Here is a 16,512-nt window from a genome sequence, read left to right as displayed (position 1 = left end):
TGCCTTGATACTTGTTTGTGTTAGTGTGTACATGGAAGTGTCTTGTAAGTGTGAAAGCTCAAGCAGATTAAACTGCACAAATACTCCAATTGTCAATGGAGTGTCACTTCCAGACCAGGGTAAATATTTTGTATCTCCACACATTTTTAAGTGACTTAAAGAAGAAAGAAAGGCTAGACTATCATAAAATATTATTTTTATGGATACTTGCCATACTTAAGGAAAGTATGTTAGAGTCACAAACAGGTTGTATATTCTATGATATAGCAAAGTAATAGCCTCCTGCAGTCAAAGGTTCAGGTGGCTACAGCAGAGCAGTGCCAGCACCAAATGATTCCAGTGTGCATGTCCAAAGTCTATGGCACTCAGCTTTGAGATTGATAAGAAGGATGTAGAGTGTTGATGTTATTCTGGTAGTCAGCCAGTTGTATAGCATTTTATGTTGTTATTTCATTGTTATTAATTGATCTCTAATTCATAAAACTATGAGTGATACAGACCTCACTGGGACTCCCCCTTGTGTGTATGTGTATTTGTGTGTGTGTGTGTGTATGTGTCACACTGAATATTATATTGTAGGGAATTCTGTGGAAACATGACTGATTGTGTTATGACTGGATATGTCACTGAAACTCCCTTCATCACATACAGTAGATACTCTGCATTCTAGGACCTCAACCCTTTTTCTTCTTAGCTTGTTATTTTGCTTGGCAAACACATTTATTTCAAAGTAAGTTTAAAGTAATCAGTGTGATATCAGACTTTCACATCAAGCCATTACACCTTAGTATGTAGTTCCTCTTTAACACTTTTATTGCTATATTTATCTCCTTAACATGAATGGCAAATAACAAATGTTTTTCCCAGGTCTGGCTGGACACTGAAAGGCAATATGCTTTTGCATGCGACACTACAAATGCGAGTTCTAGTCAGACTTTGTATTTCCAGAAGCGGCGGCACAATCCAATACACAGGAGTTGAGTCATACAGGAAAAGTTGAAATGACTGCAAGCTCTGCTCTCTGCAGTGCACCAGCACTGGCTGCTTACAGAAGTCTGTAGTGCAAAAACTGTAGTGCAACACACACAGCAGTAACCTCAGGAAACCAGCATTGCATTCACTGAGTGTATTAACAAAGTCCTCCCACACAATTTTCTAACGCATCATATTTATCAGCAATCTATGTCACACTCCTGAGATGCTAGACTTGCCTGGTTGGTTAAATCTGTGTCTCTCAGCATGACAACTTACTTCTATATGTGAGTTGGAAACTCATATGCATCATTTGATGAATGGTTTTCTTTCATGTCATTTTAGTTTGCCAGATTACCCTGCTGTTGTATAGAGCTTTATGATTGTAGCTATTTACATGGACTAGTTGGAAAACAAACTTGGGAAACAACATGTGATGCAACGCTCGAGCAATGCACATTAAGAAAAGAACAGTCCTCAAAAAGGACATGACAACCCTCATGTTGAGATAAATCATGTCAGCTGTAGATTACATACTTGTTCACTTGTTTTCAAAGAGCATAAGATATGTTTGCACACAGCCACCTGCACTGTTTTGTTCAGGTAGAGTTCTGACCCTGTTTCTCAAATACTTTTACAAGTAATTAATCCATGTCCAAAAGCTGCAAATTCTAATTTACTTCCAAAAACTTCAATTCAAAATATAGCTAATTTTTCACGGGTAAAGGATTTCACATTTCGGCACAAATCTTGTACCACCCTGAGTGTCTCAAGGAAAAAGTCTACCTTTATAAATCGCTGAAGCTTTCATATTGATTCAGTAAGAAGCCGCAATATTTATGTGGCTTGCATAAATACAAATATAAATAATTCCTTGATTCATATACACATATGCAGATTTAAAAAAGGGGGCTTTTAGTTAATATACTGATTCATTGGGTGACCTTTCATCATTTCCTGAGTCGAGTACCAATATGTAAATTGAATTATGAATATTTCCTTTCCACATCTTTCCATGATTATTATGATACTTAAGTTTTGCGAAACTAAATTAGTGTGAATATAGCCATCAAACCAAACCAAACTAACTCTAAAGTATGCATTTCTGTGATTTCTGTGAAAGTATGCATTTCTGTGATGTTTATCACTACAAGATTGTGATAAAATGATTGATGTTACAGATTTCTGTCGGCTGATGAAAAGAGGATGTCCATCTTATATCTCATATTGAAATGTGTTGACCTCATTTCAGTTCTGACCATTATGGAAATTGCATTAGTTCAGATGAGTAACATGAGTGCAAAGGCCACAGCTCTGCTTACAGCCAAACGCAAATTTGCACTTAAAAGCTCTTTGCCAAAGACAAAAGAACAGGTGTGATGCCCTTGACAGAGTGCTTTATTTTTTTCTGTGAAGCAGAAAGTTGCTGTCACACCTGTTTCATCTTGTTTTGTTTATTTATTTATATATTTATTCATTGCAGTTTGCACCCGGCCAAGCTAGTGTAGCCCTGCAACAATTATGTACAGCTGACGCTGTCGCCATTAATTACATCTTTGACGACTATCCTCTCATCTCAAGCTACGTTTTGTCTAAGGCCAACACAGATCTCCTCCCTCACACTTGTCTGACGTGAAAATTCATGAGATGAGTAGATTTCCATTATGTGACAACCTTCAACTCATTGCCGTAAATATCGATCATGTTGTTCCGTGATTCCGTGAGCTCCTCGCGAGTTACTGTATCGACCATTGCTGTACCTGTGCTATGGCCTCCCGTCCAGGGCAAATTCCACTGACCTTCAGGAGAGTTTAATTTGATCAGTGATCGACTTCATGCTCGCATGATTTTGAGTAATCACATTACTTGATGAATCTGTTAATTGCACAAGAGGGGGATTTACAGTTCACTCAAATGTATTGAAGCCCAACATTTTACAGCTTTTATCCATGGGAAAGCCTAAAATAATCTACTACCTGATGTTTAATATTTATGAGCGGTTTAGAGTATTATGTTGCATGTGAGGTGGCTGAAGAGATGTTGACTTTAATCTGACTACTGACCATTGTTTTATGGATTTAAGTGAAACTCCTACAGTGTAAGTGTAGAACCAAGAAACGTGATGTTTTAAAAAAAAAAATAGTTTGTGATCCATCTGCTTCTGCTGAGTGGGAGTGCAATAACAATCATCTGAAATGGCTGAAGGCATCTGCTGTCTCTGCCTGTCATGTCCATTTTTAACCAGTTAGTTATATGTATCTGGTACTCCATCACTCGTCATGTTTTTCTTATCAAATAGGAGCCAAAATGCAGCAATTATTGTATTTATAAAAAGTTCCATATCCCTGTAATTTTTTTTTGTACAAATTATAACTAAATGTGCAGTCAACTTCTCAGCAAACATTGACATGTAGTTTTACTTTTTTGTAATCAGAAATGTTCTATAAATGTTTGAACATGGTATACAGTGGCCAAAAAGTCAGAAAAGAACAGTTTTGTCATCAAAATATCACTACAGAGAAATTGTAAGAAAATATAAACTATCCTCCTCTAAATGTTGCTACTTTATTGAGGCCTAGAAGTGCACAGACGCGGAAAGCTAGTACTTAATCGGGCTCTGCAGAGAGAGAGAGTGTTGGAGAGAGAGTGAGGGAGAGCTAGGTGACCTTGTTACCAGTTGGGTTGAATTGGACAGGCTGGTAGGAGGTTCGTGTCTACGGGGAAGGACAGACAGATGCTCGCTCTTTTCCCAGGGTGAGACATCTCGCCTGGTGCAGGCAGCAGACAATCTGGCCTGAGCAGCTGTAACCCTAATGATCACTGGTGGCGCTGCACCTGACCGGCTTAACGCTCGCTCGCACCCCGGCCGCCAGTCTCCTCTTTGACCTACACGGGCTCCAAAACTCCAGCTCAAAAACAAGCACTCTTCAAAAAGTGACAGCAGTTGTAGCAGCAGTGGTAGCAGGCGCAAAAAAAAAATACTACTCCTCTCCTCCCTTCCCTTTCCCTATGCTTTTAGGGTGAGGGGAGAGAAGCAAGAGTGTGTGTGTGTGTGTGTTTGTGTTTCCCCTCTCGTCCCCCTGATCCTGTCTGAGCTGCTTATCTGCCTGCTCCCACACCGCTCTCTGGTGCCCTGGCGCCGGCTCACGTCCCCAGCAGGGTGGTTCCTTAAACAGCCAGGGACCGCCGGTGACGCCGCGACCGTGCCGCGACACGCCACACCACACCGTCCGCCACTAGCGTGCTAACCTGCGCGGGGGGGAAAAGGAAGCAGGGACTTTCTTTCGGATGTGTTCAGGGCTCTGATCCTTCCCCCCTGTGCGAGTGCCGGGGTCTGTGTTTCCTCAGCCGTACAGTAGGATTAATTACACGCCAGTCATCGCCGGGTTACGCTCCTGAAACACAGCAACATGGGCCTTTTTTTTTCTCCTTCTTCTTTTTGCGAATGCTCTCACTTGACCTCGGCGTGTGAAGCCTGCAAAAGATTTCCTCCTTTTGACACATACTGTTGACACTTACACGGCACACACTGTGCTTTTGGTTCTGCTCGCAGGCTGTAAAGTGCAATGGTGCTGATTCATTCTGGATTAAGTATTCCATGGACCTTAAGAGTGTGGCTGAGCACTTTTTGACATACATCAACAAAGTCTATTACTATTAGTACTGACACTAATAAAATATACCATATACTTAACCCACAGGTCATTGATACTTATACAGTTATAATGATTACCTAATGAAGCTTTAATTGTGCATTAAGTTGATGCATTTTAGCCATATAAATTATATCAGATTGAGTTTTATGGTGAGGGTGAAATTGGTTCAAAACCAAAACTTTGAACAAGAACTGTGCTGTTGAGGTCTTAGATCAGTGATTTCAAAAGGGGGTGCTAGTTAGCTTCTTTGAGCACTTTCCTACTACTTGTGAAAAGCCATTGCATGAGAGCATTTTCCTGAAAGAGCCCTGCTATCAAATGTGCAGCACAGAAAATGGAGAACCTACCTAGATATATTAGGGGAAATATGCATTTAAACAAGCAATAAAATATAATGAACCTCCTATTTTATACTATGGTGCAATAAAAGTAAGTGTTTATGTGTATTATATACTGTAGCTGCTATTGAATATAAATTACATTAAATACAATCTATAAGAGATATTTCAGCCGTTAATCCTCTGCAATCGTAAGATAAATCGTAGAGGCACTTGAAAATTCATAAGCTATTTCACAATAAGCTGTAATTTAGAGCACATGGGATCCATAAACAAGTTTTAGTATTCTCCATATCCAAACATGCTCAGAGATCGCACACCAGTCTTGCAGCATCGCGACAAAGTACAACAGGGCCAATGTTTGGAGGTCGGCGCTGGCCAAGAATGTGGTGTAACTGCTGGTCTGTGTATCCGTCCTCTCGGAGAGTGCCTGTGACACAGACATTTAGCAGTCATTCTGACCGCCGATGCTCGGCTCAGAGCTCTGAGCTCCGAGAGGCGACCGGCGACAGGCGTGGGTTTTTTGTTGCATGGCACTCAAAGCCAGCTCCTCGCCATACGATCCAAATGGAGGCCTTTCATTGTGTGTATTGTCATTCTGTGCTGTCAATCTGTTATTTGTGACAGTCAGCGTTCAGGCGTTCTGGCTCTCCCTTGTGTAGATTAAACAGTTCAACACACGAGCATATGGAGGAGAGAACAAAAAGTAATAATCCACCCCCCTTTTTCCCCTCCCAGGCTGAGATCAATGATCATATGACCTTTTCTCCAAACTCCCTCTTAGGCCACAGAATTTGTTGTCGTGGTTATTGTTGTTGTTGTTGTTGGTACAGCTGCTGTTTGTCAACAGGCAGAATCACACAGTGACACTCATCCCTAAGAGCAGCACTCCACAAGCAAGAGAGGCACAAGACTCTGGAGCCAGAGTCTGCTGCCACATCAGAGTGTTGACACGGTAACAGCCTGGGGGTGGGATTGGAAGTTGGTGGTGGTGATGGTGGGTGGGGTGGGGGGTGGGGTCCAGCATCTCTGTCATGTTTATCTGTTGCTAAGATGAGGGCTGTGGAGAGAGAGACTGACAGAGCAGTGGGCAGGCTATGATGATCAGAAACAGGGTGAAGAAGAGAGAGACAGCGCCCTGCACATTTATTGGCACTCGTGGTAAAGTTGAGTATCAAGAGGAATAAAACTCCTGTCAAAGTTGAGTATCAAGAGGAATAAAATAATCTTTTGGTGATTTATGTTGTTTTTCTCAGGATAAAAAAATGAGGAAAAATACAACCTTGAAGGGAAGCAAATTTATTCTGAGAAAAAAACAATGTATCATATAAATATATATATTTTTTTAACAAAAACACACATACCACAACTATTGGCACCCCTATAAATTATTATAAACAATATGTAACTGGATCTTTTTACCCATTTATATAAAAAACTTTAAAACAATATTTTGTGATCTCCTGTTCTAAGTATAGAAATGTCTCATAGACCCATGTTAATCTTGCCCCCATGCACAATGAGGAAGATGGTAAGAGAGGCTAAACATTGAAAGAACCACTTACTGGAGAGTTATAGAAAAAAGTAGCATCTTTGAATCACCAAGTCTCCAAAAATGTTCAGAAGTGACGCCCATGTTAAGCCTTTCTTGTCATTTAATTACAAATGTAAAAGGCTGCAATTGCTCACTGTTATTGGGTCTTTGGCTGGAATGTAGTTCTATGGACAGATGAAATGAAAATTGAGCTTTTTGTCAAAAACACTCATGGTGGGTTTGACATACATCTGACTATACTAACTATATATACTAAGAACCCCCTGCCTACTGATAAGTATCGGTCTGGGATGTTCTGGGGCTGTTTTTATTCCGAAGGCCCTGGGAACCTTATTAGGGTGCATGCTATCATGACCTCCATGAAATACCTGGCCATTTCCAATCCAAATGTGCTAAACTAAAAGTGGGATCATCCAGCTGGTCAATGAACCAAAACATATGTCCAGATCAACACAATGGCTTACTGAACACAGAGATTCTGGAAAGAGGAATGGTCTCTATCCCTTTCGTTATATTCTCCAACTTTATGGCTCGCCACAGGAGAAGAGTAAAAGCTCTTTTATTGGCAAGGGGGCTTTGCAGTTTATTAAATAGAGGAGTGTCAATATTTGTGGCACATGTGTTTTTTGTTAAATAATATTTATTTCTTTATGATTCATTGTTTTTTTTTATCAGAATAGATTTGATTGCCTTCAACATTTTCCCCATTGTGTTCATTGTGAGATTAAGATACATTTCCAATAGATGATTTTGTATAACTCTTTGTACTCAACCTTACGTGGGCTGCCCATAATAGTGGATGGTGCTGTATAGAGAGAGAGACAGAGTGAAGGACAGAAGAGATAGAAAGGAGATGACCATTGAAACAGAGAGAAATGGAAACAGGACCGCGTATGTCGCCGTCCGGTCCCCAAGACAGAAGCCAGCACTTGAGAGAGCGCCGGCCGCCAGCGAGAAGCCGTCTGGCTGCAGCTCTTTTATCAGACACACCTCACCATGCCAGTGGAGCCCTGCCACCCGTCAACCACCAGCACACAACTCATGACCAAATTAGACCCCAACACACACACACACACACACACACACACACACACACACACAGAGACACACTTAGATGTACAAAGACCTCATACACTGATACATGTACACAAACTCATAACACAGAACACAGTGAGATTAACATACAATATGCTCACAGCTACACATTCAAACTCAGACACACACATGCATACACACACACACACATACACACACACACACTCAGACACACACAGGTTGTTATCTGACTGTGGCCACTCTGGCAGGCTGGAATCAGTCCTGCGCGTCCTGCTGCACCTCTCTGAAGGATCCCAGGCCACAGAGCATGTCCTCTCCTGAGCCTCCGCAGGCACGAGCTCCAGCTAGCCCAGCGCTGGGAAACGGCCCCGGCTTCCTTTTAAGGCCGCAAGCTCTTGGCATCGGCGTATAAATATATACCAGCAGAAAATGGTGTGCATACGTCGAGAGAAACCAGGGTGGAAGGCGGTGCGAGTGAAATATGGATCTCGATTTTCATCTAAAGTGAAATAAAAACAAAGGGTGGCAGTGGAGGAAAGTAATGGTTCTCGCCGAGGAGACTCACTGGTATTTGCCTGCCTCATTTTCAAATGATAGCAGATGTGTGGCTTGACCTCCTAACATTGCGTGATGAACGGTGTACGGTTTTAGAGCCTGGCAAATGGCTGCTTAAGTAACACTGCAGATCAGAATAGCCACTACATGTGAGTTTGGGCATGACTCACGCATATTCTGCGTATGACGTCTTTAGCGAGTTGTAAGCACAGCGCACAGAAGGCCAGCGACAGAAACACACTCTTGAGTTTATCAGATGGTGGAGAGGAGGACACACGTGAGACTGGGCAGCATGTGGGTGGACTGACTTGGTTTTTTGGGTTGGGGCTAGTGGGAACACGACACACACACACACACACACATACACCCTTTCTGTCGGACAGTCCACAGAACCAGAGCAGGAGGCGAGAGCTCACTACAGCTATGGGCAAAGGGAGCCAAAGACTACAGCTGACAGACTGTGCCAGCCTGAACTGATCGCTTCCATCCAAACATAAATAAAGTCTCTTTGGCATCCCAAGTCCTGTCCACAAGCGCCGACTGTGTGCCAAGTTTTTTTTTTTCCCCACTTCCTCTTGTGTAGTTAAAAACAGGAATTATTTTATAAAATGTAAAGATATTGCCACCAGGGAACTGATTAAATGCAACTTGCTATATGTTTAAAGTAGGTATTTTTGGGAGCAGTACAGTAGTGTTCGAGGCTTCTTCACACACAAGTAGCTGACAGGCCCACGAGGTGTCAGTGCAGCTGCTGAAGGAGCCTTTGAATCCAGGTTCAGAGTCGCATTCTGTATTTTCCTGTTTTTTTATTTATTTTTTGACACAACAGAGCAACTGTATGAAAATTTGACTGAAGCAACTCTTGGATCAGCGTCTCTGTACATTTGTGCCAGTGTTCACGGTGATGATGAGCGATTGAAGCGCGTCCGTAAACTTTAATCATCTCCGGCAAGTCAGAAGGAAGAGTCGACGAGGAGGCCCCAAGACACAGCGAGATTTATGGAGAGGCTGTCGGCTCCTGTCACGTATTAATGACGCCGTTTTCCTCGTATTTACTCATGCATTATGGGTGTTTCCGGAGCTGTCTGTTGGGCCTTGCTGGCGTCGTTTGCCGATCTGTTGTTTTGCGCGGCCTCCGGCGCGTCGACACGTCGGGGCCCAAAAATAAATGGGTCTGCTCACGGGCCAGAGCTGCAGTGGCTCTTAAGCAACACTCATACCGCTGATGGCGCCCTAACCCCAGGACACTGGAGCGAGAGAAAGGGAGGAAGGAAAGGGGAGGAGGGGAAAAAACCTCACATCACCATGGCAACACAGCACTTTCTGCGCCAAGAACTTGACCTGCTCCTTCGACAAGCAGTCAGTCTGCCAAATGGGCTTCTCTCTCTCTCTTTTTTTGTTCCTCCGCCTTTTCTCAAGGCTTCTGTCTAAGCTCAGATAGCCTCTCACATGTAGCGCCGGAGAAAATAAAACCTGTAATCTCCGGTTATATTTCCCATCCTATTAGGATTCGGTTGACTTTAATACGGCAAGATCAAAGTTCTGCAGAAAGTGCAAATCACCGAGTGGAAGAATCGGCTGCAGCAAACCACTCTCCAAAAGTGTCTCACGCTCACACACATTTCTAAATATGCGTAATTATTCGAAGGTGGCCTCTTAAGTATGCCTTAGTAATACAGGCTGCTTCTGTCAGCAGTGAGCCCCCCACAAAAAAGCCTCTTGCCCAGGCTTTTTAGGGAGAGTGGATTCCACAGAACAGCATAGAGTTTCCCAGGACACCGGCACAGTTGAAATCCAACTCCTCTCGGCTGAGCTCAGCTGAGATGGAGGCTGATGATTCCTCTGATCTTGGGGTAATTCTTCCAGCTCCGGCCTTTCAAGCCCTATTGCAGCCCATCAGAAGGGAAGTAACACATTAGAAGAAACAATCAGAGCCCCATCCCTTTCCCTCTTCCCCTTGTTAGTGTCGTATATGTGTTGGACCAGATAGAGGGATAGAGGCCATTAACACCAGTGGTCTTTTTGTCTGTTGATAAGGCCTGACGGATGAGGTGGACTGCCTGACCTTTCCCGTGGATAGAGACAGGGGAGTTAATGGTGCACTTCTCTGGCCTCCCACTCCACAACCCCCCACGCCCACCTCACCCCACGCTCGTTCTCAGACATGCCCTTGGTGAATCCATTAGCACATCAGAGCACTGGCTCCACACTGGAGCCAGATTTAACCACATCAATACCACATCCCAAGGCCCCACCGGCTGTGGTGGACGAGCGCTGCTCTTCACACACAAATGCCAAGGTTTTATTAAAAACCTGCCGTTATCATTTATTTTCCCTGAAATTAAACTTTGCCGATGATAATCAGAGATGTTTCAGGTGCGCGGCATGTTATTAAATTCATTTGTCACCCACTATCACACTACTTTGTGAAATGAAAGAAAAGTGATTAAGAGATTATCTTGATGAAAGCTAACAAGTAGAACTGGTTGTCTTTTTCCCTGAAAAGAGAATAGAGGCTGAGATGTACCGCAGTGCAGGTTTGTGCTGCTCTTGAAGTCATCCATAGTTTGCATAATGGCAGACAGGAGAAAATGCGTGTAATTGTAGAACATCAGTTGACATCGTCTTGTTGCACTAATGCAATAACAATGAGCTCACAGCCGGGGAGCCCAGCCAGCCCCACTGGGTTTGTTTTCATTGATATCATTTTGAATGATGATAACATGGTGATTGATTGAAATGCAACACGCTTGTTTTCATTCACCATCTCGTTTGCCTCGGCGAAGATCAAGGAGCTTGGCAGAAGTCGTGTGCAAATTAGTAATTAAAGTTTTACATCGCAAAACAAAACACTCTCGATGACTTTATTCTGGGCTTTAGTCAGAGTTACATCAGACTTGGCAAATACCTCTTGATTAAACTACTGTCAGGTGATAGAAAGTGCTGAATTGCAAGCTTAGCATCCTCAACTATTTTGGCTGTTAAACAGCCAGAATCAGGCATAAAGCATTTGTGTTTCTGTTTAGAGTGTGGTTGGTGTGTGACAGGAAAAAATGTTTTATTTGACAGCTTTAAGGTTTTTTTGGCATCACTCTCTCTGGCAGTATACCACAATTATTTTCTCAAGTGTTTTTAATCATCCACATTTCCACAACTCTTTGAAAACAATATTGTTGGATCACTGCAAAGCTAGTACTGGGGTGTTAAAATCTTTGCTGCAGTTACTTCCCAGTATCTCACAATCCTTTTTACACCAGCAACGTAACCTCCAATATGAAAAATGACGTACTGCAGGACAGGGTGAGGTCAGCCATGAAATGCAATATAATAGGAATAATGTCGCAGATGTCTGGTAACTCGGGAGCCCAGCCTTACAGAGCTTTACTGCTAGGCAGCAGCAGCCTTGGAGGGTAGAGTACCGCCTGATACATGGCAGGTGTACTTCCTGTTTTGTAATTAGAAACAAATTAGGTTAAAGTGCTTTTTTCGACAGACCACAGAGGGCCAGTGCTCCCTGTGCCTCGAGGCGCTCCAAATTACACTGGCGACACGCTGGTACCATAATGGAGAAAAAGCATGTTGACGGCCGCTTAAGGAAACCATCAGAATTGAGGGAGGGAGAGGGAGAAAAGCTGCACCTGGAAATTTCATAGAACAATTTTTTTGGTCATAATTAAAGTTTGCGTGATTTTTGTCTGTGGTATAAAAGGGATGGATGGACTGAAAGGGATGGTCGCCTCCACACAAAAGGGAGGTCTTGATAGTTTGTGAGGTAGAAGCTTTTTCCCTCCCCCATTTGTGTGTGTGTGTGTGTGGGTGGGTGTGTGTTAGGCCTAATTGAACACTGATGGATTTACATTAATTTCCTTCTCACACCTGCCTCCTTTATTTTGCTTGAAGATAGTGCAGGAGAGCACAGTGCCTCCAGACCATTATGGCTAATGGAGGGCTCGGTGCTGGGGGGCTTCTGAGGGAGAGCATCCCATCACCATAGAGAACACTTCCAACCATTCACCAACCATCTGTAGCCCGGCAACAGGGCTACCTGAGAATTTTAAAAATGTAAAAAGACTCTTTGTTTCCTGTTCAGGAAATCCATGGAAACAAAAAACTGCGGTCATGCTGTGCATCTTGATGTTAGTGTGTATCTTTTTGTGCGTGCGCGCTTGTTTATGCAACGTCACCTATGCTTAGATGGTATTTAATGGACTTGATCTATTAATGCTCTCGACAGGGCTGTTGATATATTGCCGCATACCATATTGCTTAGGTAACCAGTTGCATTCATTTTGTCATCATTTGCATTGATTGCCCTTACCTGCAATATTGAAAACACAATATGTGGACTCTGTTAAATTATCATAGAATTCTTATAAAATAGCTATGATTTGAATTGATGTGGTATGAGAAGAATTTGTTATATTTAATGAAAGTCATTTATATTGTGCAAACATACATCAATGCATAATTCCATATTACAGTATTCAATTCAAATCAAAGGTGCTGGTTTTGCGAAAAACAGATTATGCCCAAATCTGGACACCATTTGGAAGGATACATATAAATTCCTTTTGAATACAGAATACATCATGGTCTGATAAACCTGTCAGTGAACACAGTGACACAGATTGTCGATGCTAAGGTTGAATATGTATGGCTTGTTTATATTATCTAGTTATCTATTATCCCATGGGATTATTAACTTATTCAGTTCATTAGTCAACATTAGCAAAGCATTAATGTTAAGTGCCATAGGAAATGCCATATGACTGTTAACCACTGCAATTAATGCAAATTAATGTTACTTAATGGAACCTTAATTTAGCCTTACCTTACAACTTTATGTATTTTTGACATTTAAATGGTGGTACGCCACTGACAGGTTGGATAGCTGTCAGGGCTGTCTGTTTTGCACCTCATTCTTCAAAATCAAAATAAGAGCTACATTATCAAATGTCAAATGTGATTGAAAATGGGTCTGGGGAGGCTTTGCTCCTTCTGATTTTCAAGGGACATAACCAGCAGTGAAATTAAATACAAATTATACTCTTACCAAAGCATATATTGTGTCGTTTAACACTGATGCCCTCAGCACAGCCATCGGTAGTGTTAAAACCATTCTTCTCTGCCGGTCATCAAATAAAGCCTGGCCCATGCTGGATAAGCGGTTCTGGTTCCTGGGTTTTGGTGATTCAGAGATGGGGTTGATGATGATGGTCGCCAGACGCACCTGCTGAGCAAATTTAAAGCTGATTCGTCTGGGTTCACCCAGGCTAACATAAATATTTCCCTTGTTCTAAATTGGCAACATCAATATGTATTTGAAATTCCGGATAGACTATATATAATGCTCAATGGGCTGATGGATTACTTTTTACTTTTCATAAGTAAAGTACATTATTTCCAAATGTACAGTCTGTTAAGAGGGCTACCCTGACATTATGTTGGACTGAGGCTTTGATCCTGAGCTGGGGAAGGTACCCACTTCTGCAATGTATGACTTAGAAAGATGACTCAAAATGCTTTCATTTTGGTTCTTTGCTGTCTGTCAAAGAAACAATACAGACAACAAAACATGTTTGTAAATTAATGTCTACAAGACAGCTACTGTTGTGTCTGAGGCCTTTACAACTGAACCCTTGACCAGTACAGTACAGAATACAGCAGATGATTTTTCAGGGAGACAGAGTTGATAAGGCAGTCATCACTGACACAGCAATGGTGGTGATGAACCTAATGGTCAGAAATAGAGGTACTCTATAGTATATAAAGTCTTGTCATGTCATGCAATGTCTTTTTAAATCTCTGTTATTCATATTAAACAAGGCAACGATTGACATTAAATGTATGACATAAAAAGAAATATATAATTAAGAGTCTAGGGGCCCTATCATGACATTCTAAAGTGCATCGTCACTCGTCAAAAGTCTATTCAAATTTAGTAGGATGTCCAGTTCACATTGGGAGGGGTTTCGTTATCAAAAGTGGAGCGCATGGCGCAACAAGGTGTTACTAGGTTTTTTAATCATGTTTCATGTATTCTAATTATGTTTCCCATTGTAATCGTGCAATTTGTAATGCTTTGCATGGACGTGCGCTGGTGTGCGTTCATGAATGATAGAAAGATGGTGCGTGCACCTGCCAATATGACTGTTGACATGCGCTCTTAAAATAGCATACAGTATGAACAACTCGCCATTGACTTCTGACCAGGTTTAGGTGGTGTATGATAGCGATTTTTAGACAACGCGCCAGGCCCCTCCCTAGGTTGTTAATTGCCACACCCCTGGGCGCAATGTTTAAAAAATAAACGTGCAAAATACCGAATTAAACTTTGCGCGGGTGGAAAACGAACTTTACGCCATGTGCTGGTGCCCAAAATACAGCCCTAGATTTCAGAGAAGTCCATCTGTTTTAGTCGCTAAATCTTTCCTTTGCAGTTGGGGTTTTGTCATTCTAAGAGGGCATCTGTGTCACTGAATTCTTATCTAAAAGAACACAGAGGACAGATTGAGGTTTAGGGGACCTTCATTTGGATTATATTCATTCACAACCCCCTTTAACCCCCATCTTCATCAATAAAAAACCCCTCTAACCAAAGATTTTAGTGTAGAGCTCAGGCCTAGTGCTCTAGAATCTTTGCCTGTAACCTTCGTCTTCATCAGCACATCTCTGTTGATGGTGAGTGCAACTTGAGTGGCCCGGTCAGGGAAACCTCTTTATTGGGTCAGGGCAGCTCTCACCAGCTGGAGCAGGCTGTAATTGCCTCTCACTGACAGGCCAGGGCAAAATTATTGACATGACATTGATAATCTTAATTGCAAACAAATTCTCTGGGGTGTGATTTGTCTCCCCGGCACTTTCCCCATGTCCATTAATTTGTTTAAACTGTGGATGGATATTGACCCAGTGTGGAGCTTTATGAAATACAGATGGATACATTAAAGTACTTTACTGTATGCTTTCGTTGGGAGGTTGGAAACAAAAAGGTGTGGGAAGCCACATAATGTAACTGAATGTTTGTTTACCTCAGCAAAAACACATGCATCTACTGTAAAATAAAATGAACAGGTTAGACAGGTTAGGTGCTCTTTGTAGGATGGAGCATTAGATTTTCCAAACCCTGTTCTGTTGCCTCGTGCTTGTCTTTATTAAAAAAGGATTAATGATTTTTAAAGATTTTTAATGAGTTCTTGGCAAATTACCGCTGCCTTTCACAGCAGCAGGCATGCAGTACACACCCTGGCATTTCAGTTATGAACCCTTAGTGGGTTTTCACAAAGGCCAGCAATAAGAGCACCATGGTAGGTGCCAATGGAATAAGTTACTAGAGCAGCTAGCCTCTCGGAGTAACAGAACAAAGCTTAAATTATCGGACCGAAAAAACTCAAAGTGACAGTCACGCATGTCATATTGTCCATCTGCGCAGTGGGTTTTTCAGGAAATCTTTCATAGCAGGATGTTTTTGGTACTTTTTTGGTTTATATTTATACAGAAATAAGACCGCTATTTTCAACAGCCTCTAAAGCTTTTCTGTGTCTAGAGCTTAGAGTTCATGCTGAAGTCCAGAGGGCTTACTGTACACTGTAGCTCAGATAAGTTGCTGGGTAATGCTAAAAACTGCTACATCAGCCTCAGGCTCAAATCTTTCACCCTGTTACATGGTTTATGTGTCGTCCATGAGGCATGTAATATGGTGAGCTGAAAGCCTGGCCTGTTCACCCTATAACTAGAGCTATAGTTAAAACCTCAGAATTGCTTCTGCTTGTGTGAAGTATGTGTTCAGTATGGATGTATTTTCTCTCTCTCTCTCTCTCTCTCTCTCTCTCTCCTCCTCTCTCTCTCTTCAATGAAGCTCCTATGGATGTAGTGAAATGAGTTCTTTGTCAGCTACAAGATGCACATAGACACCTCCTTTTGGCACAACCTTGACAACCCTTGAGATTTAAACAAACCAGACAGCTAAAAGGAATTGGATCTTGAGAAACATGACCACTGAACACACACACGGATTCTGCGCATGGAAGAGCTCGCCATGTTCCCCTTTGCCAGCCCCCGTCATATGTTCCTGCGAGTGTTTTGACATGCAATAATGTGTGTGTAGTCAGAGGGAGCGGGGCCAGTTGACCTCTAAGCAGCAGGAGCTACCTCAGCACTGCAGGCTGAGGGACTCACCTCTGGCCTCGCTGGACCTCGTCTCAGCAGGCGAGGGGAAGGCTGTGGGGCCAGGCCATAGGAGCTGTGTGACTATGCGGTCCTGTCTTTGCAACCAGATGGCGGCTTGAGATTAGCCATGCCCCATGTGTCGAGAGGACCCTGCCACTAACGTATGTGAGTGCTATAATAGCCTGATCCCAGAATAGGATTTTTTTTATGTTGA

The sequence above is a fragment of the Alosa alosa genome, chromosome 19, assembly GCF_017589495.1.
Source record: "Alosa alosa isolate M-15738 ecotype Scorff River chromosome 19, AALO_Geno_1.1, whole genome shotgun sequence".
NCBI classification, from domain to species: Eukaryota; Metazoa; Chordata; class Actinopteri; order Clupeiformes; family Clupeidae; genus Alosa; species Alosa alosa.
This window is presented reverse-complemented; position numbering follows the sequence as displayed.